General features: G+C 32.5%; 1 long non-coding RNA gene across 1 annotated transcript; it reads right to left on the bottom strand.

Moving 5' to 3' along the window:
- Nucleotides 1-2,513: 2,513 nt before the first annotated feature.
- On the bottom strand, nt 2,514-18,413 carry LOC136034024 (uncharacterized). Its single transcript, XR_010619094.1, has 4 exons — nt 16,850-18,413; nt 16,064-16,137; nt 8,452-8,696; nt 2,514-2,829 (listed from the first exon to the last, which is right to left on the bottom strand). It is a non-coding gene; the product is annotated as an uncharacterized LOC136034024 (long non-coding RNA).
- Between the last annotated feature and the right edge of the window lie 8,601 nt (nt 18,414-27,014).

The following is a 27,014-nucleotide window of genomic DNA, read 5'->3' as shown; positions in this document are numbered from 1 at the left end:
TCTTTTTATTGGTAAAAGATTTACGTAACTTATAAATTAGCTTACGTAAAGAACTTTTGTATTCTCATGTTTTTATTACATATATGAGGGGATTCGCCCCATCGTCAGTACCTCGCTCTTTACACTAAAGCTTAAATTTTATCCCAATTCATTAAGAATGACCCCCTGAATCACAAAAGCCGTAGAATAAGTAGTTGAAATTACCGAAAATACTTTATTTCTGTTTCTTTTAAGTTTTATTGCTGTTCCTTACTTCCAGCTGAAAAAGCTTTTTCACTTTTATTTTTTAATTGTTTTTTTTTTAAATAATACTAGTAAATCCTGCTCTCCCTTCATGGAAATTTTCTTCTCCCATTGCAAATTCTCGAAGGAAAGTTCCCCCAGCATATCGCCCTCTTCTCAACCCCTCCCCCAAACCAAAAAAACACTCCTGAAAACGCCTGTATACTTCCCAATAACCATTACTATATGTAAGCACAGGTCAAAGTTTGTAACTTGTTGCCCCTCCCACGGGGACTGTGGGGGAGTAAGTCGTCCCCAAAGACATAGTTATAAGGTTTTTCGACTACGTTGAATAAAATGGCTATCTCAGAATTTTGATTCGTTGACTTTGGGAAAATAATTAGCGTGGGAGGGGGCCTAGGTGCCCTCCAATTTTTTTGGTCACTTAAAAAGGGCACTAGAACTTTTCATTTCCGTTAGAATGAGCCCTCTTGCGACATTCTAGGACAACTGGGTCGATACGATCACCCCTGGGGAAAAAAACAAAAAAACAAAAAAACAAATAAACACGCATCCGTGATCTGCCTTCTGGCAAAAAATGCAAAATTCCACATTTTTGTAGATAGGAGCTCGAAACTTCTACAGTAGGGTTCTCTGATACGCTGAATCTGATGGTGTGATTTTCGTTAAGATTCTATGACTTTTAGGGGGCGTTTTCCCCTATTTTCTAAAATAACGCAAATTTTCTCAGGCTCGTAACTTTTGATGGGTAAGACTAAACTTGATGAAACTTATATATTTAAAACCAGCATTAAAATGCGGTTCTTTTGATGTAGCTATTGGTATCAAAATTCCATTTTTTAGAGTTTTGGTTACTATTGAGCCGGGTCGCTCCTTACTACAGTTCGTTACCACGAACTGTTTGATTATTTAATCTACATTTTAACTTCATTAAAAAACTAAGCAAAGTCAATTAAATATAAATACTAATAATACAAATATACATTTTAACCATATGTCAATTTATTGATCTAACTTAATTAGATATATTACTTAATTTCCTTTAATTCTCTACGGCCAACTTTAACTTTTAACTACATTCTACGATTTTTTCATATATGACTAATTATGTATCAATTGGCATAAAAAAACCTATTTATTATTTTGAACTATTTTGAATTAATTTATCAAATGTTGTACTAATTTAATAGCACTGATTTTATAACAATAATAACGTTGAGTTACTGACAATTTATTTAAGTAGATACTTACTCAAATTATCTTTGTTACGTCGGTCCTTGCAATTGCCTCCAATTCCTTTATTATTTTAGAATCGTTTTCAAATTTAACAAACTTTAGAACTTTGGTATATAAATGCTTCTCAAATTCAAGTTTGTTGATCTAAAATATATCTCTAGCATAGAATAAACAGTAGGTATGGTAAATTCAGAAGATTTAAAGTTTAAAAGAATGTAACCAAAATTGGTGAATAATAACTTATATCATATATTCAAAAGAATAGTCGGATAGTTATATTATGAAATAATAGCATTAAATAAATATAAATATTAACGGAAAGGTACTTAATACTAATCAGAGCAATGAGCGTGTTCTTTCAAGTACAGTCAACTTAGCTCCAAATGGGTACTGGGATAAATAATTAACGGGAAGGGGCAGAAGCTGTCTGATTATTTACGAATAGGAACAATTTTGACTTTCAGCCACTCATTAGATTTTTTTCTAATCGTCCTTAGTATGCTAATAATATTAAATCAATTTTTTACATAGTAACATGACATTCTGTCCATCTTTGAGATTTTATAATCTTAAACATTAACAAACAATATGATAGTTTAAAGCGACTATGTATTTTTAGAGAAGGTTCTGGGATTTGTAACGACGGTGCTTCTCGTGTTTTCAAATACACCATATAATTGCCCCAATAACAACCTATGTTAGTCATTGCCATATCATGTTTCATTTTTATTAAAACTAAAATTCAACAGCTAAATAAATATCTATTTTCTTTTTTTCAGTGATAGTTATTGACTGAAAGACTGAAACATTATGGAGGTAACATGTTCTCAGACTTATTCAACATGTTTACAAAAGCATCTTGAAATTCATTCCTAACTCTATGGCAAAACTATTTAAAGTGAAGTACATGTTTTCTAAGATAAAATGGCACATTTGAAACATTATACAAAATTTGTGATTATCGACTTCATTGTTCCAAATTATAAATTTCAATTCTATAAAAACCATATCACGCATGGCAAAAATACGCCAAATCAGTTTGAAAACAAAAACTATAATTCTTCAATACTTTGGAACTTTTTCAAAATAAGCTACCAATATCATATACTTATTCTTCCTTTATTACGTCAAATGTGAATTAAAAGGCCTTCCATACTACAATTAAGCGGTTAGCCGCCCCCATGGCTAGCATCATTTGAGAGGGTGTTGAATTGCAGAATGTGATGCGTATTTGTCGATATTACATAGAAGGATTGAACTTGACGGAAGCTAAGGAGTGCAAAAAAGACAGCAGGAATAGGCCATATTGCTGTAAAACCCTTGATGTTGTAAGCCACAAGGAGGACCCTCCTGAAATATAGAATGGCCAGATTTGATTTGCAAAAAATCAAAATCATTTTTTTTTCAAACTATCGCAAGGAGATGCAGGTAGCAGGTGTATAATATTGAATAATAATATTAATAATAAAGTCATATGTTGTGCTAGAATCAAGTGACTGTGCATTGTAAAAGTAATTTGGGCATAATGATACCTTAAAACAAATTCTAAAAAAACAACAAAAAACACCCATTTTGAAACAAAAAGTCCTCAAATAAATGGGAAAATTATTTAAGTATTAACTTTATTTCAGTAGTATACACATTCATTTATATAGAGAGAACTATTGCAATTAAGAATAATTTAGATACAAATGTACAGAAGAAGATTGTGCTTGTAATTAAGATAAGCAATTGATCTTTGTGCGTAAATTCTTTGCTTTCACTGATTGAATTGTACATATTGTGTGCTGAGCGTACTGCATCCTCTTTTTGGACGAACATCTTCCTGCTTTCGCTGTCGTGGTTCATCTCGGCATACATTTTGTTAATTTTTAATTGTCTCTATAACACTTCTCTATTATTTTTTTTACGTGGGGAAATTTTCAAAGCTCAAACCTAAATATAAAAATTACAAGTAATTTCAGTCATATATATATATATATATATATATATATATATATATATATATATATATATATATATATATATATATATATATATATATATATATATATATATATATATATATATATATATATATATATATATATATATATATATATATATATATATATATATATATATATATATATATATATATATATATATATATATAAATATATATATATATATATATATATATATATATATATATATATATATATATATATATATATATATATATATATATAAATAGCGACGAAGACCACACTGCCTTTCCATAACAAACAAATACAAAGTAGAGACAAATGGGAAAATCTTTTCAAGACAGTGGAAATCAGCTCTGTGGATATTTTGGCCCTAAGGGCTGTCTTCAGCACAATACAAGAACAAGAGAGAAACTATATATATATATATATATATATATATATATATATATATATATATATATATATATATATATATATATATATATATATATATATATATATATATATATATATATAATGAACACATCAAATTGTGAGAATTAAAACCAAATAATTAAAAACACTTTTAATTTTTTTTTTTTTTAAACAGCCCAAGCATCCTAGCTTCAACGAAGTTCATCAAGGACTGGCGAAAAGAATGAAATGAGAATATAAAGTTGTTCAAACTAAAGAAAACAAAGTGATTAGTTGCAATTTCTTAGAGCCGACCTTGCTTGTTTAGCAGCCTGTCTCAAAGGCCTTTTCGTAGTTGGTTCACTACTATTATAAATCGGTTTAGTAAAATATTTTGTTAGATCATTTTTAATGAAATTTGAGTATAAAGAATTTAGTTTGCGTTCCCCTAAGTCCCTGTTCAAAAAGTATTATTATTTAGTTTTTGAGATTAATTTCGATTCTTGAACCACCTTTTTTATCCCCAAATCATTACTGATGAGTGAAGAGTTTTCGAAAAGTATCGTGTGGGACGGATTATTAAATATATGCCAACCTAAAGCAGAATCAAAGGAGTTGCTGGAACTATTTGAAAATAAGGCCTTGTCTATATCATTTTTATGCTGTTGTAACTGTTTTTCTAGATTCTGATGGGTCCTGCCGACATAGTAGTTTCCACAATCACAGGGTATTCGATAGACCCCTCTTTGGCGAGTAACTGGGGTCCTATCTTTACCGGAATTTAAGAAATTGATGATTTTAAAATTATTAGTAAAAACTACGTACAGATTATTTTTTGTGCAAATATTTTTTAATTTTGTTGTGATCTTTGGGATATACGGAAGATAGACAATATTTGAGGGCTTGTCAGTAGCCTCACATCGTAAAGTATCTTCTTCGACTTTACAAGAATGTCTTTTTATTGTACGGTAAATTGTTTTATTGACAAAAGGAATGGGGTATCCATTACAAAAAAGAATGTCTCTGATAAAGTTTATTTCTGCATTTATATACGAATCGGAGCAAATATTCAGGGCACGATCAATAAGGGAAGTTACAACTACTCTTTGAACATGTGGGGGGTGATTTGAATTAAAGTGAAGATATCTATTGTTTTGTGTTGGCTTTCGATAGATAGTAAAATCCAGTTTATCAGCATTACGAATAATTAGTACATCTAAAAACGGTAGTTTATTATCAATTTCAACTTCTAGGGTGAACTGCAAATTTTGGTCATAAGTGTTAAGATGATCTAAGAAACCCCGAAATTTAGCTTTCCCATAATTCCAAAGTAAAATTACGTCATCCCCAATACGACCCCAATAGACGCGTTAAAAAAAAGAATTCAATTCTCAAGATTTTCGACGTAAATATTTGCTAGTAGCCCGGATAAAGGTGCCCCCATGGGTAACCCATTTTTTGTTGATAAAAAGAATCGCGATATTGAAAATACATTGAAAACGTATTACAAATCTTAACAAGAGTAATTAAATCTTCACAATCAATTCCTGTCGCTGAAGCCTCGATTAGTCTAAATGGTAATTTTCTTCTATTTTATTTTTTAATAATTCCTCAGAAATAGTCACATCTATATTTGTGTACATGGAAACAATCTCAAAACTACTAACTATCGTGTTTCCTGAAATACTTGTGTTGCTAAGCTATTTAACCAAATCTGCCGAATTACGAATAAAAGGAATTTTGAGAATACAGTAAAGGTTTGAAAGCTGTGCAAAGCCATTTTCCAGTATTGGCAGCGGGGGCTTTAGCACAAGCTACGATAGGTCTTAAGGGAATACCCTGTTTATGTATTTTTGGTAAACCGTAGAGTTTAGGACAGACACTACCACGGGCAAAAAACTTATTGTATATTTGTGGGGTGATTTTACCATTTTGTTTTAGCTGCTTTAATTAATTTACAATATTACTTGCGAACTGATCAGTAAGATCATGAGTTATTGTTTTATATGTAATTTTGTCATTTAAATGCGAAAGAATTTTGTTGTCATAGTCTGTTGTATTCATGACAACAAGTGAATTGCTTTTGTCTGCTTTAGTTATTATAATAGAAGGATCTTCTCGGAGATTAGATAGTATTTTTATGTCATGCAAATTATCGGTGTGGAATTGGTAGGAGGCTTAAACTTTTTTGGCTGTTATAAAGGGTATTTATAGGACCAGATCTAACTTCATCCGGGTTAGAGACAGAAGGATAGTGTATATGCAAAGCGGACTCTAGAGGGGAAACTATATGTGCCACAGGAACCTGTTTCGGTAGAAAAGAAAATTTTGGACCTTTTACTAGTGTTTCGGTTTCTGGGGTTCCAATGTTTTAGAAGAGAGGTTAACGATAGCAGGTCCAGGAGTGAATCTGGGAGAATAAATACGGTTTCTCATGGAAGATTCATTTCGTAAGCCTTCCAATTTTCTTCTAGAGGTGTTACTTGGACAAGCGAAAATCTTGGCTAAAAAATTCCTTTCAAATCTAACAACTTGAGCAAAATCAACGGTGGACAGGTTTTCCAGCAAAAAAGTCTCCAACGATTTTCTCTCTGCTGAAATAATATGTCTTTTCTGTTTTTTGTCCTTAATAATATGGACTAAGGTTTTTAACTGTAGTGTATGGGCAAAATGCGCTTCTTTCCGGGTATTTAAATTAATTTATATGTTAAAGACTTGGGAATAAGGTTTGCATTTCTACAGGATTCTAAAAAAAAAATTTGATTGATAATATTAGCATGTTTTTTACCTCTACTAATAAAATACAAGATATCACAGGTCAACTGCTCCCCATAAGCTAGACGAAAATAGTGACGAAGATCACACTGCCTTTCCATAACAAACAAATACAAAGTAGAGACAATAGGGAAAATCTTTTCAAAACATTGAAAATCAGTTCTGTGACTATTTCGGCCCTATGTTCGGCCCATGATCAATAATAATTATATTATAATAAGCGTAATTGAGAAGCGACTATTAAATAACTGCACAACTGAACGATTGAGACCTCGCTGCGACTTATGACACAGTAAATGGGAATACACACTAGACTTGAAAGCACGAGAGACATCATGAGCTGAAAGGACGAGAAACTAGCTTTATTTAAATCCAACTGATTGTCCGGACTTGAACAAGCCTTATTTACGTCATTAATCACTAATAACTCCAGCAATTTACATAGAATAGAAGAAACTGTTATACGTCTATAGGAACACTATGGCCCGCTTTCTTTATCTTTTTTTGGAACAAGAATGTAGTATCAACTAGACTATCCACTAGTAGTGACTCATAGTGGGTCTCTAGCACTGAATCAGGAGAAAACTCGCTGGTGAAATAGTTGATCCAGTCACTCTTAACATACTTAGCAAAACGACGTTTGGTATATAATCATATGTCATTAACGGCAACAGATTTTGGCTGATTGCAATCATTCCATATCTGGTGCCAAAACTTTGAAGATTTTCTACCTTCTTGAAAAGCAGGAACTATTGACAAGCCAAGTATTTCTGAACCCAGACAAAAACTTTACGTACAGGAACGGCACAAAGCTCAGCACAACACATCGCATGTGTGATTTTATTGATTATAATTTTGTCTCTGACTCGGTCATTTCTGAGTATTGTTGCAGCAGTTGGAAATGTATCTTAATTTGATCGTGTGGAATCATGCTCTGCTTTAGATATAACAGTATTTATTTTCTTCCAGTCACATCTGAATTCCCACTCTTTTCTTTTCATCATTTTTTGAAGACACCACTATCAATGACAAAATAGTTGGAGATTGGTAAATGATACGTATTTGATATGCTACAGTCAGCATCGCTTGAGCTATTCGCAGTCACGCGGTTCGAGCAGAGAATGAAATCAAGTGAACCCGTCACTCCAGAGTTATGGATATACGTATATGAATGGTAATTTGGGAGAACTTGGAGATTTGAGAGAGCGGACAGAATTTATCGAAGATTTTTCGAAATTAAAAATATTGTCTCTGAATGATTTCTTTTTTTTGCCTATAATAGTTTGGATTTTAGGTACAAGGGTAGCTTTGGCTTTCTATTGCTGTTTCAAATTTGATTTTGACTATGTCTGCTAGGAATTCATGGATATTTGTTTTTAAATATGCTAAGTATTTTCTGAGGCTGTAAGGTAGAGGTAATTCTTTCAAAGCTCTGTTTAAGTCTGAGGCTCCTATTGATTTCCTAATCTCTGCACGGCATAATTTTGCTAGTTTAAAATTAAGGTTACTATTGTGAAGTTGCTTTATTATTGCTAAATATCTCATTTTAATGTGTTCAGAAGTTTGATTTGTTAAATTATAGTTAAAATTATTAGCCCAATCGTCTTTAGAACTTATATGTTATGATTAGATTATTCTTATAATTCAAATTACAAGGAAGGGTATGTTTCACATCCCACGGGTTTAAAATTCCATGTAAATTAAAATCCTCTATTTGTCTACTTCTAAAGTTTGTAGGTAAACATAATATCTTCTCCTTAATAACAATCTTATAAGGCTTTTTATAAATTGAAACTTTTTTCATATATTCTTATAATTTTATATCAGAACATACCGGTACAGAAGCCGTGATTACTAGGTTGTATATATTCCTCATCTTCATCTTCGGTTAAAGGACAGTATGAAGGTCTGTCACTTTAAAAAGCACCTGATCCATATTTCAAAGTCACGTCATTGTTCGGGACAATGCTCTTGAATGCTAACATAATTGAACCCGCTTCAATGTTATTTTCAATTGGCAGAAAGAGCCAGCAGTCGTCTTTTGGTCTTGTAATGGGCTTCTAGAATTAAACTCTTCACCTACAACATAGTAAGACTTATTTTTCACAGATCTATAAAGTATCAAAGAACTCTTGACAACTGTAGACATCTTTTTGACATACCATCATTAACTGGCAAGCTAGGAAACTCGCTAATGGAAGGCAGTATAAAGAGAAAAATGTGATTGTGCTATCCTCTATGTACAGAGTCACTGTAACTAACTCATTACTAGAAATGTTATGATATCTATTAGCTTTATATCACCGTTAACCAATATTTCTCTACTGTAAAACCTTTTATCAGGAACATATTTTGAAAAATTTGTCATTCAGGGAATGGTCGGTTAGGCAAATATTTGTGTCTCACAGGAAATTGGTGGTACATTTATCTAGTTATGACTGTCACGGGTGGCAGCATGGCTAAGACGTCGGGCACGACTAATATACGTATTTCCCAGTGCAATATGGACAATGAGTTACTCTTTTACAATCAATGGATTTGTGACTATTCAACCATCCTCTGTTGCATCTTAGATGGTATATTACGGGGGGGGGGGAGTTATTTGTGTGGAATTTCAATATTAAAGGGGGTTTATTTTATGGGTTTATATTATTATTTTTTTATATTATTATTTTAAGTATATATTGCTGGGGTTAAGTGAGTGAAAGATTAAGGTAGTGATACACTTGATATTATCCAATATTTTCAGCAAGAAAGGCATATAGAGAGGGATGGATCTTATTGTGTTACCTTTATTAGATAGATTCCTGACTGAACCGTTCTAAAGGTTGCGAGAATATTACCTGGTGTATGTGTTCATTAAGCAAAGACGATATACTGTAAGAATCTTGTTATTGTTTGCCAGGGATTAATCTCTTCTTGGTATAGCCTTGGAAGTGTTTTTTGTACGAATTGATTCTTGCTAAATAACATGTGTGAATTGAAAAACAGGGGTTTGTATAGAAGAACAGGAGGATTTTGGAGAGAGTTAGTTGCTGTTGGTACTTTGGCGAGTGTGGGTAGCTTTACTTAGATGTGAGTAGAATAATTTGTTCCTTCTCAATCTCACAATGTTAATTTACTACTTTCCACAGCATGACATGAGTCTCGCTTATATAATTTAAATACCTTAGATAATTAGATTTGCGTTATTCAATAAATTATGGTGACCATTTGTCCTAGAGGCTATTATAACTTTAAGAGTTTCCACCTCTTTATCAAGGTTAACATTTTCAAAATTTAGTCCCTTTTCTCTAAGAATATTCAGCATATCTCCCACCTGAACCTTAAGCAGCAAAGCCGTGTTTTTAAGCTTTTCTACGCTAAGAAAGAAAATGAGTTTGTGGTTTCCACTCGATCCAGTTCCAAGTTCGCTCAGATATTGGAAGCCTATGCCTCTTCGAACAAAAGATTGTTGGCCATCTAATGATAAAGTCGATTCCTTAGCCGACATTCCAAAATCAAGGAATACACTAATTATCAGTATAAATTTCATCGTAAAACAATTCATCTGAAAAAAATCACGTTTAAATGCTAAAGACCTTCAGCTTAAAATAAAGACTGACTAATTTAATAGCGTCATAGATAGAATAAACCAGGTACTTTACTCTTAAAAGGTAATTGTATAATTAGGCTACTAATATTGCAGGATTGGCTACATCATATAAAAAAAATATATATATAAGCCATCGATGCTTATTCTGAAATTTTTAGATTGAGAATTCAACCATCTAATGATTTAGGGTCCCAAATTGTTGACCTTAAAACATGACACATCTATACTTTCCCTTCCAATTACACGTTTTTAGCTACTTTAATTTTCTTAAGGAATAAAAGGGATTTTCTTCGCGTTTTGCTTTAATTTGATCTACCTTTATTTTAATCTTTGAAGTCAGGGATGACAACATAATTTCACTTTCTTTAGCTGTAGGAATAGTTTTAGAACATTCACCTTCAGAGGATGTGGACTCTCCTGTTAAACGTGAAACTTCAGCACTAGGAATACTTGAAAAGACATTAGTGTTTTCTGTTTCGATAACATTTTCAGGCTCAATTAAATTATTTTGTGTTTCATCAATTATTGTTCTTTTGTGCATATCGACGCTTTGAGATAAACGAAAAGAGTCTTCTTCAGTAAGAGAAGGGGCTTTTTGGGATTTTGCAATATCTGAACTAAGAAGGGGTAAGTTATCATTTAGTATAACATGAGTGCTTGGTTCGCAAGACCTAAGGTCATATGGTCTATTTTCTGTTTCCTCTAGGGAGCAAACATCACAATTAGGGTTCATTTCATCATTTTTTCTTTATACTGGTTAATCTCTTTCTGGTAATTCTTGGAAAATTGAGGATTATGTTTAAAAAAATTTAATGGTTGACTCTTTTAAGGAGCCTAGTATTTGAGGTTCTTTTTCTTAATTCACCTGGATTTAAAGAAGCCAAATAGAAAACATTTTTATGCACTTCGGATAATACCACATACGGTCCACGAAAAGAATAATTGGTGGATTTTCTACCAACTGAAGTTGTATCACGGCAATATGCAATGTCTCCAGAGGCAATTAATGTCTCTTTTGAACCTTTATTATACTGAATCGCCAGTTTGAACCTTTGAATTTTTATCTCATTTAAGCACATTTGGTGAATTTCACAGATATTTTGTATTAATCGTGTAACGTACGAATCATAGCCATCAAAATAATTTAAGTTTGTCGGTTTATTGAATTGTAAATCTGCCAAAGATTTTCCACTTAATCCATGCACAATGGTAAAGCTAGAAAATTTTCGAACAGTATTTAGAGAAGAGTTCATACTTAACATTATAAGGGGAATCTTTTCATCCCAATCCACCTGAGTTAATTTACCACAAGAATGAGACAGAATTTTCTTCAATATTTTAATTTTATTCTCGCTAGCTCCATTGCACTGTGGATTAAGGGGCTACTATAAATTTTCTTACAATTAATTTCGGAAAACATCTGCTTTATTTCTATATTGTCAAAATTTGAACCATGATCAGTTAAAAAAGCCTCAGGCAGACCATAATAAGCAATAATATTTTCCCAAAGAAAGTTTATAGTGTTTTCTGTATTCATAGCGGGTATACACTTTAATACTACTAGACTACTAAAAAGATCCACTCCAACTAGAACGTATCGATTCCCAGAGCTTGTAATCGGAAAGGGACCAGCACTGTCTAGTGCCCAGACCAAAAATGGCATTTCAGGAACAAAGTTTTCCCCAAGTGGTGGTTTGATTTTTTTCGTATTAGCTCGGTTACAAAGATTGCAATTATTAACAAATTCCTTAATTGTAGAGGCCATATTTTCAAAAATGCAAAATTTTCTGACTTTCCACAAAGTCCACTCAAAACTTGCTTGAATACCTAAAGCTAAATGCTCATGAAAAGTTTTAAGAAATCTGGAATCATTCTCTTAGGTAAAACTACTTGAATGTTTAATTCTGTGCGCACATTTTGATTCAACCTAAAAGAACCACTCGAAATATATTCTATTCTATATAAAACTCCGTTCATTAAGACAAGTTCATTAGCAATGGGAATAAACCATGGGGCTATATTCTTCAATAAGATACTCCTCTCTGTTTGAGGGAGATCAATAAAGTGGAGAACTTTTTGCCTCTCACTAATAGAGCGCTCATCCAGATGCCAAGGTTCTTTTTCAGGGCCCTCCGAACCTTTAGACACCAGATCGGGACATATGCCCGTTGCAGCAGGGTTTTCAACTCTGGAGCTACTTAATTTATTCAATATATCAACAATAATTTTTATATCAGGATCCTGTAGTTGCCCCGTGATTAATTCCTCGTCAGCCAACCCTAAATAGTCAACTTTGTGACCACTAAAAATCCCTGCTGCTAAAAATTAAGCTTCATCATCAATAAGAGATAGGGTTTCGCTGTTGCTAACTATTTCCTTACTTGGCCTTGAAATAATATCTGCGATCATTTTTGTCCCTGGAATATGTTTATAAGTATACAATGGACTATCCATTAATAAGGAGATACGGTACATCTTACTTGATAAGTCTCTGTGTTTTCTTAAATACTCGAGATTTTTAGCGTCAATAAAAATATTGCACTTTCTTCCCCATATTTAGTATTGAATTTGCGAGCTTTTCAAGGTCTCATAAAGACCATACAGTTCTCGCACAATCGAAGGTTGTTTAGAAAAAGACTTGGAAAAAACACGGCTGAAGGAACAGACAATTCCCATTCTCCCATCGGCTTTTTCCTGACATAAAATTGCCCCTACACCGTTTTCCGACGAATCCACAAATAGATTAAAATCCTTCTCCAAATCAGCCATGTGAACAACGATTTCACTGTCCTTTTTAGTAATTTGTCCCACTAAGTATAACCAAGCAAATTCTTGCTCTTCTCCCCATTTCCATTCTGTGTTTTTCTTTAATAGCTTAGTCAAAGGGGTGATTAAATCATAAAAATTGAAATAAAAACATCTGTAATAGTTAAATAAGCCAAGTTAAGACCTAAGCTAAGAAAAATTTTCTGGTCTTTCAAGTTTCTCAATTGCATCTAACTTTGATATCTGGGGTTGAATTTTGTCTTTAGATACTATAAACCCTAAAACTGGTATAGAACCTTTAAACAATAGCGTTTTTGAAGTAGACAATTTGATATTAAACTGTTTAAGACGAGCAAAGAACCTTTTTAAATGTTCTAAGTGATCTTTGGGATTAGGGTTTTCAGTTTTAAGATAAATATCATCAAAGAAATTGAAAACGAATGATCTAAATTTTGCTGGAAACAGCTTATCCATGAAATTAGCAAAGGCCTTAGGACCAAAAACACTCCCTTGGGGTATTCTTGTGTAACAATGACTTCTTCCTGTTAGTGGAGACAAGAACGAAAAGAATTTTTGATAATTCTCGTCAATAGATATTTGGAAAAATCCACTACGCATATCAAACTCACTGTAAAATTTTCCTTTGGATAAATTCTGTAAAATGTCTGTAGTTCTGGGTATTAGAAAAGCTGTATCTTTCATTTTAGTGTTGCAAGTACGTAGATCAATCAAAAATCTCGTGTTTTCTTTACTAAGTTGTTCGTTTTTATTTGCTCTATGCTTACGGATCAGGAATACCAGAGAAGGAAATTGAGAAGATTCCTCTTTAATAGTTCCAGATTGCAGCATTGCCTGGATGTGCTCTTCTAAAACAAGAGCCATCTGGTAAGGAATTCTAAATTGTTTAGGAGGTTTAAACTCTGTGTCGATTGGCATATCTGGCTTAAAAATCATTAGATCATTTTTTCCTACATCATAGGGGTGAAGAGAGAAACAGGATTTGCTATTCAAAAGTAAAGCTTCCAGTTCAAGCTGTACTACATTAGGTACAGAAGAAAAATCAAACTGTGATAAATATTCTTTGCTATCCCATTCTACTTCCTTCTCTTCAATCATTGAACCATTACATCCCAAGGATTTTGAAAATGCTACTAAAGTTTCCTTAGGAAAGCGCGAAAAACTTGTGATTTCGGTGTAATGTTTAAGCTCAATCGGCATGCAGGAATCATTAAATATTAAAATTCTAGTTTTCTGATCATATACTGTGCTAACATAGTCATGTAAATAATTTTCATAACCTTCCAGAGGTGTAACAATTAAATTGTCACCATCTTCGATCTTGATTTCGTCCCCATAAATTAATTTACAGTCTACATTTCTAAAAGTTCCGGGATCAATAGTAACATCTGTTCTAACCACCACGCTGCCGTATGCACAGGAGCTGTCAGAAATTTGTTCTTTCTGAGGGGCATATCCAAATTCTAGTTTTCTTTTGCGAAAATGTAAAGAGCAGTCTAGACGTTCCATAAGGAAAAAACCTAAAATGACTGAAAAAGGCAAGTTTTCAACAATGATGAAATCCCAAAATAAACTCACTTTTTTATTGCTACCTGGATTTGTAACGAATAATTTTGCTACACCCTGCACTGGTAAGAAATGTCCAGAGAGAGACTTAATAACAATTGTCGTTGGTCTTAAAGAGTTCTTATAATTTATAGGCAAAGAGTTAAAGAATTCATTTGATATGAGTGACTTCTCTGAGCCACAGTCTAAAAAGGAGTTACATTCTACACCACAAATAATTATCTTGTTAAACAATGAGAATAATTCAGATGAATTTTTTTGAAAACTAACAAACGAAAGTTTTTGAAGAGTTTTACTATTAATAGTTGCCAAAGAATACTCTTCTGAAGTCATTGGCTTATCTAGTTTCCCTGATTAGCATTTTCTTGCTCAATTGCTCTACGTCCCTTTAAAACTATTTCACAACTGTAAATATGATGTGTATCAGACTTGCACAAAACACAAAAAAAACAATTTTCTTGAAACTTGCTGATTACTAGCGTCTATTGATGAGGATGCATTAGCGTTTTGAACGCCAAAATTGCCACTATTATTCTGCATTGAATCATTATTGGACCCAAGTGGCACACTTTTTTGAAAATTTTGTCTAGGGTACGCTCTGTAGCTATACCCTCTGTTTCCCCTGTAATGCTGACCTGGAGACGGAAATCTTCCAGGATGTCCTCTCCTGAAATTCCCTCTATTTGAGGAACCGTTATACGACCCAGCATTGAAGTTTGAATAGTAATTTCCACGGCCCCTGTATTGATTGGGGTTATACCCGGACTGGAAGTTTCTGGGCCTAAAATTATTTCCTCTGGGTTCGAATATTGGACCCCGACTATTATGAATGGTAGAAAGAGTGGCAGCAGATAGGGAGGAAATTCCTGCCGTTATACCGTTAATTTCTTCGCATAGTTTAGCCCTTTTAAATGATTCACTTATATTCTCACAAGCCCTTCTTTCACGAATGAACCTACGAATGCCATCATGCAATCCTTGTTCAAATGCTTGTTGCTTGAAAATGTCAATTTCCAACAAGAGGTTTTCAGTGCCCACGATTTGTTTAACCAAGGAAGCATATCCCTCGAATTCACCCGTAATTCTCATGAAAATTTTACTATAGGTTCATTTGGCTCTTGTTTAATTGTCATTATATGTTGTAAATTTTCAGCGGGTGTTATTTTGTCAAGAAAAGTAGAACACAGAGACTCTTTCAAGCTAGCAAAATTTGTCGCGTCAACATATTTTTCAATATAAGTACTAAATGGTTCGTCCGACATTAAAGCTGCATACTTTTCGATCATAATTGACCCGATAATTCCCATTAACCTACTGACTCTTTGGAGATCATTTATCCATAGGCTAATTCGTGACGGTCTTACTAATCTTTTAATTGTAGAAAAAGGGTCAATAGTACTATAGGCTACATGTTGAAATACAGGAGGCTGGGGTAAACTAGAACCTCCTGGATCATTATTTTTAATTTCGACACTAGGTAAAGACATTTTTATAGACTTACCCGGAACTGAGTGAATAATCCTTAATAGAAACCACAAGAAGCAGTCTTACAATAAGTAGTCTTATTATATATATCTAAAAAAAATAAACGTGCAAATAAGCAAGCAATTATGCAAAAAAAAATTAATAGCATGCGAAAAAGTAAAATGAAGGTAATATATAGAAGAAAAGACAAGCATTGTACCGTATATATAGAAGAAAAGACAAGCATTGTACCGTAGAAATAACAAAGATTCTGGTCTTGGACTTTTAAGCGAAGCGTAAAAATTTTTTTAAATATTATATGGATTCTATAAATTTTATTAGGAGGAGGGTTTTATCTCCGTCGCTGCCACCATTTTGTAACCGGTTTAAACAGAGTCTGCAGAATTAGCAATAGTTTGGGTAGCGTGGAGGTATCAAACTCTGCCAGTTAATAAATATATAAGAAATGCTAGAAATAACCCGTACCTAACACTTGAGATAAAGTTAACACAACACAAGAGGTAAAAAAGAGCAAACGTTTTATTTTTAAAAGAAGTTTGGTTTTTGGTTTTTAATAGTTTCGTTTTAAAAAGATAATCAAGAAAATCAAAAGTTTTATAACTTGTAATATAAGTACAATCTTGCTTAGTCTTCGTACTGAAATAAGAAGTTTAAGATATTAAAATAAACTAACTACTAACTAATATGTGATCGAACAAAATATTCCAAGGTATTTAAATTATATCAGCGAGACTCATGTCGCGCAGTGGAAACTAGTAAATTAACATTATGAGTTTGAGAAGGAACAAATTATTCTACTCACATCTAATCAAAGCTACCCACACTCGCCAAAGTACCAACACCAACTAACTCTCTCCAAAATCCTCCTGTCCTTCTATACAAACCCCTGTTTTTCAATTCGCACATGTTATTTAGCAAGAATCAATTCGTACAAACAACACTTCCAAGGCTATACCAAGAAGAGATTAATCCCTGGCAAACAATAACAAGATTCTTACAATTCCGCTCCTTCCTATTAAGCTTGCGTCCAAAGAGAAGAAGAGAAAAAAAAATATTAATAATTGGTTGTTAAGACAATTTTTTTTTTTTTTAAATATTTTTTATTTTTTTTTGTTTATTTTAGAGATCCTTCTATAACCAAGGTAAAAAAAAATTTAAAATTAAATATTACTACTATTTCACTTAACCTCTCGTATAAATCACAACAAGTTATATAATCACAAATAATAAACGTTTTAAATAAATATCACTAATACACATGTAAATTAAATGACATAATATCCAAACATAATACAATTTGAGAGGGTAAGTTATCATAGCAGTTGGACAGTTTAAAAAAAAATGATATATATGAAGGGTCTCTTGTGTAAAATATATCAACTCTTCGGCTTCAATGTCATCATTATTGGTTAATTAAACTAAGAACAAATGATTGCAGTTCCCTTATGACAGCCATATGTGCCTTTATAGCATTTTTAAGGGATTTTGAATCTTTCTTACAAAAATAGACAATTCTTAATTGATAGCCTGAAAGAGTCTAAAGCTAACAGTTGTTATTAACTGAAGTGGAAGCAATTTAGTATTTTTCATTACGCAAATAAAGAGCCTAAACTACTAACAAATTTATTCAATTGTCGTGATCAGTTTAAGGGCAAATTTGATGCTCTTACAGCAAGCAATTTATACCAAATTTGTTTTAGTATCAGCTTAGAAAACCTACAAATGTAAATAAGGCGCTAATAACCAAAGTCATGATTGAAATGCCACTGGCAACAATTTTCTTTTCTCTAGTCTTATTAGAAATATCTCTGCTCAATTCATTTAATTCTGATATTGGAATACTAAAAGAACTAATCCCTTTCTTCCATTTAAAATTTGGAACTACTGAATTTTCAAAATCTATAAAAGTCTTTACTAAATCTGAACTGTGTCCTAAAATCTCCAAAATAACACTATGGAAGTCCATTGTTAAATTTGGGAGATTGGCGGATATATTAAATAAATTATAACTAAAGAATTCTTCATTTATTCTAAAGTATTCAGAGGTAACTGAGCATTCATCTGGAATATTTACTATTAAGGAGTTATTTATGTTTAATCCATACGAAAATGTTATATTATATTGATTCCCTTTCAAGCATCTAATAGAAATAGGATTATTTGCTCCACCTCCGGCAAAATAAAATTGACAATCAGATAGAGAATGAATAAAAAGTGAATCAAAAGTTTTTAAATTACGCTTACAAACTAAATTTTCCAAGTCTGTTTTATTAAAAAATACAGAAAATGCACAGGAGTTGGATGACGGAAATTTATGTATGACAAAGCGTCTTTTACAAACAATTTTTGACTTTACATAAAAACAGGATGACCTGAAACCTCCGTCTAATATTATATAGCTTGATTCATCTCCTCCTATCCCAATATAAGGTTCTCCATTGGTAATTACTGAATATATTTGCTTACCGCTAGCAGTAAAAGAATCGTTTATAGCAACAGGAGCCTCAAAAGTCTTATAAAGTTGAAAGGAATCTAGAATTTTGGAAAGAGGAAAGTCGCAAACAAACAAAACATTAATCAAATCAAATTCTAAACTACATTCCACATGCTTTAAAGTTTCAATGATCAACCCGCTTCTAAAATCGTCAATAGCCAACTCAAACCCTTTAGGTAGGCTTTCCTGAACAAACTTCAAATATGATATAGGCTTAACTGGGGAAATAACGCTAACAGGGAAATTACCATTTAACACTTGAATCAGACCTTTGGACAATTGTTCCAAGTGAAAGCGAAAACTTTGTAATTTATTTAAAATATTAGAAGTTAATTTCTCTACTGCATTATGTATTTGGGCAAAGTTTACAACTAAAGAAGAAGTTATTTTCAAGGCATTATCAGACAATTCAGATTCGAAGGTTTTAAACGATTGGCTTACTTGGTCTAAAGTTTCGTTACGCAATTTATTAAGAGAAATTTCTAATTCTGGGATTACCGACACTGATACAGAAATGAATTTAGTAACCTTTTCTTGGTCATTACTTAATTCTTCTAATTTGTCAAATAATTTTTCCACAGTGCTTGTAGAACTTAAACCAAATAGAACTTCACTGATCTGCCCCACTATAGGTAAAATGGCCCTTTTCTTACTAGGATTAATAATATTAAACTCAAATTCTTCTATGATGTTAGAAATAAGGTCAAGTTCAGAAATCAGTATTTTTTTCTTAATTTCCAAGAATTCCTGGAACTGATCAATAATTAGATTTGCATTATTCAATAAATTATGGTGACCATTTGTCCTAGAGGCTATTATACCTTTAAGAGTTTCCACCTCTTTATCAAGGTTAACATTTTCAAAATTTAGTCCCTTTTCTCTAAGAATATTCAGCATATCTCCCACCTGAACCTTAAGCAGCAAAGCCGTGTTTTTAAGCTTTTCTACGCTAAGAAAGAAAATGAGTTTGTGGTTTCCACTCGATCCAGTTCCAAGTTCGCTCAGATATTGGAAGCCTATGCCTCTTCAAACAAAAGATTGTTGGCCATCTAATGATAAAGTCGATTTCTTAGCCGACATTCCAAAATCAAGGAATACACTAATTATCAGTCTAAATTTCATCGTAAAACAATTCATCTGAAAAAAAATCACGTTTAAATGCTAAAGACCTTCAGCTTAAAATAAAGACTGACTAATTTAATAGCGTCATAGATAGAATAAACCAGGTACTTTACTCTTAGAAGGTAATTGTATAATTAGGCTACTAGTATTGCAGGATTGGCTACATCATATAAAAAAAAATATATAAGCCATTGATGCTTATTCTGAAATTTTTAGATTGAGAATTCAACCATCTAATGATTTTAGGGTCCCAAATTGTTGACCTTAAAACATGACACATCTATACTTTCCCTTTCAATTACAGGTTTTTAGCTACTTTAATTTTCTTAAGGAATAAAAGGGATTTTCTTCGCGTTTTGCTTTAATTTGATCTACCTTTATTTTAACCTTTGAAGTCGGGGATGACAACATAATTTCACTTTCTTTAGCTGTAGGAATAGTTTTAGAACATTCACCTTCAGAGGATGTGGACTCTCCTGTTATACGTGAAACTTCAGCACTAGGAGTACTTGAAAAGACATTAGTGTTTTCTGTTTCGATAACATTTTCAGGCTCAATTAAATTATTTTGTGTTTCATCAATTATTGTTCTTTTGTGCATATCGACGCTTTGAGATAAACGAAAAGAGTCTTCTTCAGTAAGAGAAGGGGCTTTTTGGGATTTTGCAATATCTGAACTAAGAAGGGGTAAGTTATCATTTAGTATAACATGAGTGCTTGGTTCGCAAGACCTAAGGTCATATGGTCTACTTTCTGTTTCCTCTAGGGAGCAAACATCACAACTAGGGTTCATTTCATCATTTTTTTCTTTATACTGGTTAATCTCTTTCTGGTAATTCTCGGAAAATTGAGGATTATGTTTCAAAAAAATCTCATGGTTGACTCTTTTAAGGAGCCTAGTATTTGAGGTTCTTTTTCTTAATTCACCTGGATTTAAAGAAGCCAAATAGAAAACATTTTTATGCACTTCGGATAATACCACATACGGTCCAAGAAAAGAATAATTGGTGGATTTTCTACCAACTGAAGTTGTATCACGGCAATATACAATGTCTCCAGAGGCAATTAATGTCTCTTTTGAATCTTTATTATACTGAATCGCCAGTTTGGACCTTTGAATTTTTATCTCATTTAAGCACATTTGGTGAATCTCACAGATATTTTATATTAATCGTGTAACGTAAGAATCATAGCCATCAAAATAATTTAAGTTTGTCGGTTTATTGAATTATAAATCTGCCAAAGATTTTCCACTGAATCCATGCACAATGGTAAAGCTAGAAAATTTTCGAACAGTATTTAGAGAAGAGTTCATACTTAACATTATAAGGGGAATCTTTTCATCCCAATCCACCTGAGTTAATTTACCACAAGAATGAGACAGAATTTTCTTCAATATTTTAACTTATTCTCGCTAGCTCCATTGCACTGTGGATTAAGGGGCTACTATAAATTTTCTTACAATTAATTTCGGAAAACATCTTCTTTATTTCTATATTGTCAAAATTTGAACCATGATCAGTTAAAACAGCCTCAGGCAGACCATAATAAGCAATAATATTTTCGCAAAGAAATTTTATAGTGTTTTGTGTATTCATAGCGGGTATACACTTTAATACTACTTGACTACTAAAAAGATCCACTCCAACTAGAACGTTTCGATTCCCAGAGCTTGTAATCGGAAAGGGACCAGCACTGTCTAGTGCCCAGACCAAAAATGGCATTTCAGGAACAATGTTTTCCCCAAGTGGTGGTTTGATTTTTTTCGTATTAGCTTGGTTACAAAGATTGCAATTATTAACAAATTCCTTAATTGTAGAGGCCATATTTTCAAAAATGCAAAATTTTCTGACTTTCCACAAAGTCCGCTCAAAACTTGCATGAATACCTAAAGCTAAATGCTCATGAAAAGTTTTAATAAACCTGGAATCATTCTCTTAGGTAAAACTACTTGAATGTTTAATTCTGTGCGCACATTTTGATTCAACCTAAAAGAACCATTCGAAATATATTCTATTCTATATAAAACTCCGTTCATTAAGACAAGTTTATTGGCAATGGGAATAAATCATGGGGCTATATTCTTCAATAAGATACTCCTCTCTGCTTGAGGGAGATCAATAAAGTGGAGAACTTTTTGTTTCTCACTAATAGAGCGCTCATCCGGATGCCAAGGTTCTTTTTCAGGGCCCTCCGAACCTTTAGACACCAGATCGGGACCTATGCCCGTTGCAGCAGGGTTTTCAACTCTGGAGCTCCTTATTGTCTTCAATATATCAACAATAATTTTTATATCAGGATCCTGTAGTTGCCCCCTGATTAATTCCTCGTCAGCCAACCCTAAATAGTCAACTTTGTGACCACTAAAAATCCCTGCTGCTAAAAATTCTGCTCCATCATCAATAAAAGATAGGGTTTCGCTGTTGCTAACTATTTCCTTACTTGGCTTTTAAATAATATCTGCGATCATTTTTGTCCCTGGAATATGTTTATAAGTATACAATGGACTATCCATTAATAAGGAGATACGGTACATCTTACTTGATAAGTCTCTGTGTTTTCTTAAATACTCGAGATTTTTAGCGTCAATAAAAATATTGCACTTTCTTCCCCATATTTAGTATTGAATTTGCAAGCTTTTCAAGGTCTCATGAAGACCATACAGTTCTTGCACAATCGGAGGTTGTTTAGAAAAAGACTTGGAAAAAACACGGCCGAAGGAACAGACAATTCCCATTCTCCCATCGGCTTTTTCCTGACATAAAATTGCCTCTACACCGTTTTCCGACGAATTCACAAATAGATTAAAATCCTTATCCAAATCAGCCATGTGAACAACGATTTCACTGTCCTTTTTAGTAATTTGTCCCACTAAGTATAACCAAGCAAATTCTTGCTCTTCTCCCCATTTCCATTCTGTGTTTTTCTTTAATAGCTTAGTCAAAGGGGCGATTAAATCATGAAAATTGAAATAAAAACATCTGTAATAGTTAAATAAGCCAAGTTGAGACCTAAGCTCCGAAATATTTTCTGGTCTTTCAAGTTTCTCAATTGCATCTAACTTTGATATCTGGGGTTGAATTTTGTCTTTAGATACTATAAACCCTAAAACTGGTATAGAACCTTTAAACAATAGCGTTTTTGAAGTAGACAATTTGATATTAAACTGTTTAAGACGAGCAAAGAACCTTTTTAAATGTTCTAAGTGATCTTTGGGATTAGGGCTTTCTGTTTTAAGATAAGTATCATCAAAGAAATTGAAAACGAATGATCTAAATTATTTCCTTTGGGTTCGAATATTGGACCCCGAATATCATGAATGGTAGAAAGAGTGGCAGCAGATAGGGAGGAAATTCCTGCCGTTATACCGTTAATTTCTTCGTATAGTTTAGCCCTTTTAAATGATTCACTTATATTCTCACAAGCCCCTCTTTCACGAATGAACCTACGAATGCCATCATGCAATCCTTGTTCAAATGCTTGTTGCTTGAAAATGTCAATTCTCAACAAGAGGTTTTCAGTGCCCGCGATTTGTTTAAAAAAGGAAGCATATCCCTTGAATTCACCCGTAATTCTCATGAAAAATTTTACTATAGGTTCATTTGGCTCTTGTTTAATTGTCATTATATGTTGTAAATTTTCAGCGGGTGTTATTGCGTCGAGAAAAGCAGAAAACAGAGACTCTTTCAAGCTAGCAAAATTTGTCGCGTCAACATATTTTTCAATATAAGTACTAAATAGTTCGTCCGACATTAAAGCTGCATACTTTTCGATCATAATTGACCCGCTAATTCCCATTAACCTACTGACTCTTTGGAGATCCTTTATCCATAGGCTAATTTGTGACGGTCTTACTAATCTTTTAATTGTAGAAAAAGGGTCAATAGTACTATAGGCTACATGTTGAAATACAGGAGGCTGGGGTAAACTAGAACCTCCTGGATCATTATTTTTAATTTCGACACTAGGTAAAGACATTTTTATAGACTTACCCGGAACTGAGTGAATAATCCTTAATGGAAACCACAAGAAGCAGTCTCACAATAAGTAGTCTTATTATATGTATCTAAAAAAATTAATGTGCAAATAAGCAAGCAATTATGCAAAAAAAATTAATAGCATGCGAAAAAGTAAAAAGAAGGTAATATATAGAAGAAAAGACAAGCATTGTACCGTATATATAGAAGAAAAGACAAGCATTGTACCGTAGAAATAAAAAAGATTCTGGTCTTGGACTTTTAAGCGAAGCGTAAAAAATTTTTTAAATATTATATGGATTCTATAAATTTTATAAGGAGGAGGGTTATATCTCCGTCGCTGCCACCATTATGTAACCGGTTTAAACAGAGTCTGGAGAATTAGCAATAGTTCGAGCAGGGTGGAGGTATCAAACTCTGCCGGTTAATAAATATATAAGAAATGCTAGAAATAACCCGTACCTAACACTTGAGATACAGTTAACACAACACAAGAGGTAAAAAAGAGCAAAGGTTTTATTTTTAAAAGAAGTTTGGTTTTTGGTTTTTAATAGTCTCGTTTTAAAAAGATAATCAAGAAAATCAAAAAGTTTTATAACTTGTAATAAAAGTACAATCTTGCTTAGTCTTCGTACTGAAATAAGAAGTTTAAGATATTAAAATAAACTAACTACTAACTAATATGTGAGCGAACAAAATGTTCCAAGGTATTTAAATTATATCAGCGAGACTCATGTCGCGCTGTGGAAACTAGTAAATTAACATTATGAGATTGAGAAGGAACAAATTATTCTACTCACATCTAAGCAAAGTTACTCACACTTGCCAAAGTACCAATAACAACTAACTCTCTCCAAAATCCACCTGTCCTTCTATACAAACCCCTGTTTTTCAATTCGCACATGTTATTTAGCAAGAATCAATTCGTACAAACAACACTTCCAAGGCTATACCAAGAAGAGATTAATCCCTGGCAAACAATAACAAGATTCTTACAATACAAAGAATAACTTTATTTCTGTAAAAACAAAAAATTTCCTGATAAATACAATTCCATAGATTGAGTATTCAGACAATCATAAACTCAGGCTTAGAGATAATTCTATCCTGCTTCAAAATCCTGCAAAAGCTGAAACTTGAGTCTCTCAAAATTAAACTTGATTAAGTCCCTAAAGCCTTTTGTAGCACGTATATATTCTGAAATTTCACATTGTTTGACTTCCTTCGAAATAAAGATATCGCGACTCCACAATATCACGGGCATTTTCATCTTGATAAGATGTGCTCCTTTTATGGAATTGATAAGACATATATTGAAATGTACTTATATTTATGCAATTAACATTCCCTTTAAGTCATGACTTTCTTATGGAGATGTCATTTTCTTATGGAGTGCATTTTAAATTTATGTTCTTTTCATCTTGATAAGATATTATTTTCTTATGGAATGCATTTAAATTTATGCAAGTCACGACTTAAGTCACAAAAAGTTGGTTGACTCTTGGAAGGTTAGTTTATCTTATCATACTTGTTGACTATTGTATTGAATGTTTCAAGAACTATTTTTTTTTCACTATTTCGAAATCGGGTTGCAAAACTACAATTTTCATAACCTTGGATTTTATAGTGGGAATTTTAGGACTGTATGTCACATATCTTCCTTCCAGTCCTAGAATGATGTCCTCATCAGAGTAATTTTCCGTTTTTAAAATAGTTTTATCTTGAAATTTTTTTCTTTTAACTTTGATATTTTTTATTAATGTTTTAAATTCATCCTTATTTTTCTTTCACCGCGGAATGGTTATTGATATACATCTAATATTACGTTCTTTTGTCTTTATTATTTATATTCTTACAACTTGAACCATGTTAATTAAGGTAATATTAATGAAATGATTTAACGTCATAAAGCCTATCCTCCTTCACCTTACATAATAAATATAATACACTTAACTTTACACTTAATATACTATATATATACTATAATATACTATATATACTATATTTACACTATATATTACACTTAATATAAAACTACTGGTTTACACTTTAAATACGAAGTTTCAATAGTTTTTTTTCTCAAGACGTACTTATTTTTATTTAAATTGATTTTAATCCAACTATCTTTCTAATTGTTTCAAGGTATTCAAAAATAAAAAAGCAGAAGAGTATGGTTAATTTTACATCAACAATTAAAAACACTTGGCTGTGTTATAATATTCTGCAAAGCACTACTGGCACATTTTTGTTATAATTCTTCGCTAAGTTAGCTTTATAATATTTTGCAAATCACTACCAGCACTTTTTTGTTATAATTCTTCACTTAGTTTGTCATGTCTCTTTATTTCACATCCAAGCCGTAGTTTTTCGTTTTCCGGGCATTTCACTTTTAGATTTGGTCAAATAATGTTCGTTCTTATTAAAATGTTTTTACTTCTTCACCTTCCCCTTTCAGCTCATACTATTGTTAATGTGTAAACTGTCCACTAGACTTGTTAAAGTTTGTAATGTTTCTTACAAAATCTTTATATTATCCAAAGAGTTACTTCAGTTTTTTTCTTTGAAGGGCTGTTTGATTCAGAAGGTTATCAAAACCTTTCTTGGATATTTTGATTCTTAAGTTATGACAAAACAGCTTACGTCGATTATTTCTCATATTCTTAATTGCCGATGATGTTGATATTTTGGATTTCTTAATGGCTTGGGTTGCAAATGTTGTCTTTGGTTGTAGAGTTTCGTATATGTGTAGTAGATATCTTGTTTTTTTAGTTACCGCTTCAGTTGTACCCCAATATTAGTTTGATATCAGCTTGTGTTTATTTTTCAGCTGTATACTTTGTCTTCTTAGGTCGACTTGGTCTTCCTGTCTCTGCATTAAAAATGTGGATTAAAGGTGGTCATTGAAGTAATCATAGTTGGAATTTTCTTCTTTATGACTGGGATTATCGAGGTAGACGATTATCGTCTTCGTTGGTCTTTGTGGGAAGAGAAATATCAGTTGTGTGGTTTTTAGACTTTCTTCGGTGGTTGATAAAGAATGACAAAAGATATTACTGGTTATTTGATTTTTGACCAAAATGGGTGGTCGGTTGCCAGAGTATGCCCGTTTTCTTTAATAAAAATTTCTTTGCACAATCACCTTCTCAATAAGTAAAATAGCTCATAAAATAGGTAAAATTCTTATTACAAAATTAGGAATAATACGTAATCAGCAATATTTCAAGGATTATTAGTTAACTACTAATTATAGCATTGTGGCGGTGAATACAAGAACACTGTTCTGCAAAATAGCAAACTATTTGGTAAATATTAGAGAACTGATTTTACATGTGTTTTTCTGCCACATCTTCTATATTATGGATGTATGGCAGCGCC

The sequence above is a fragment of the Artemia franciscana genome, chromosome 12, assembly GCF_032884065.1.
Source record: "Artemia franciscana chromosome 12, ASM3288406v1, whole genome shotgun sequence".
Taxonomy (NCBI): domain Eukaryota; kingdom Metazoa; phylum Arthropoda; class Branchiopoda; order Anostraca; family Artemiidae; genus Artemia; species Artemia franciscana.
The sequence above is the reverse complement of the archived record's forward strand: the minus strand, read 5'-3'. Positions and strand labels throughout refer to the sequence as shown.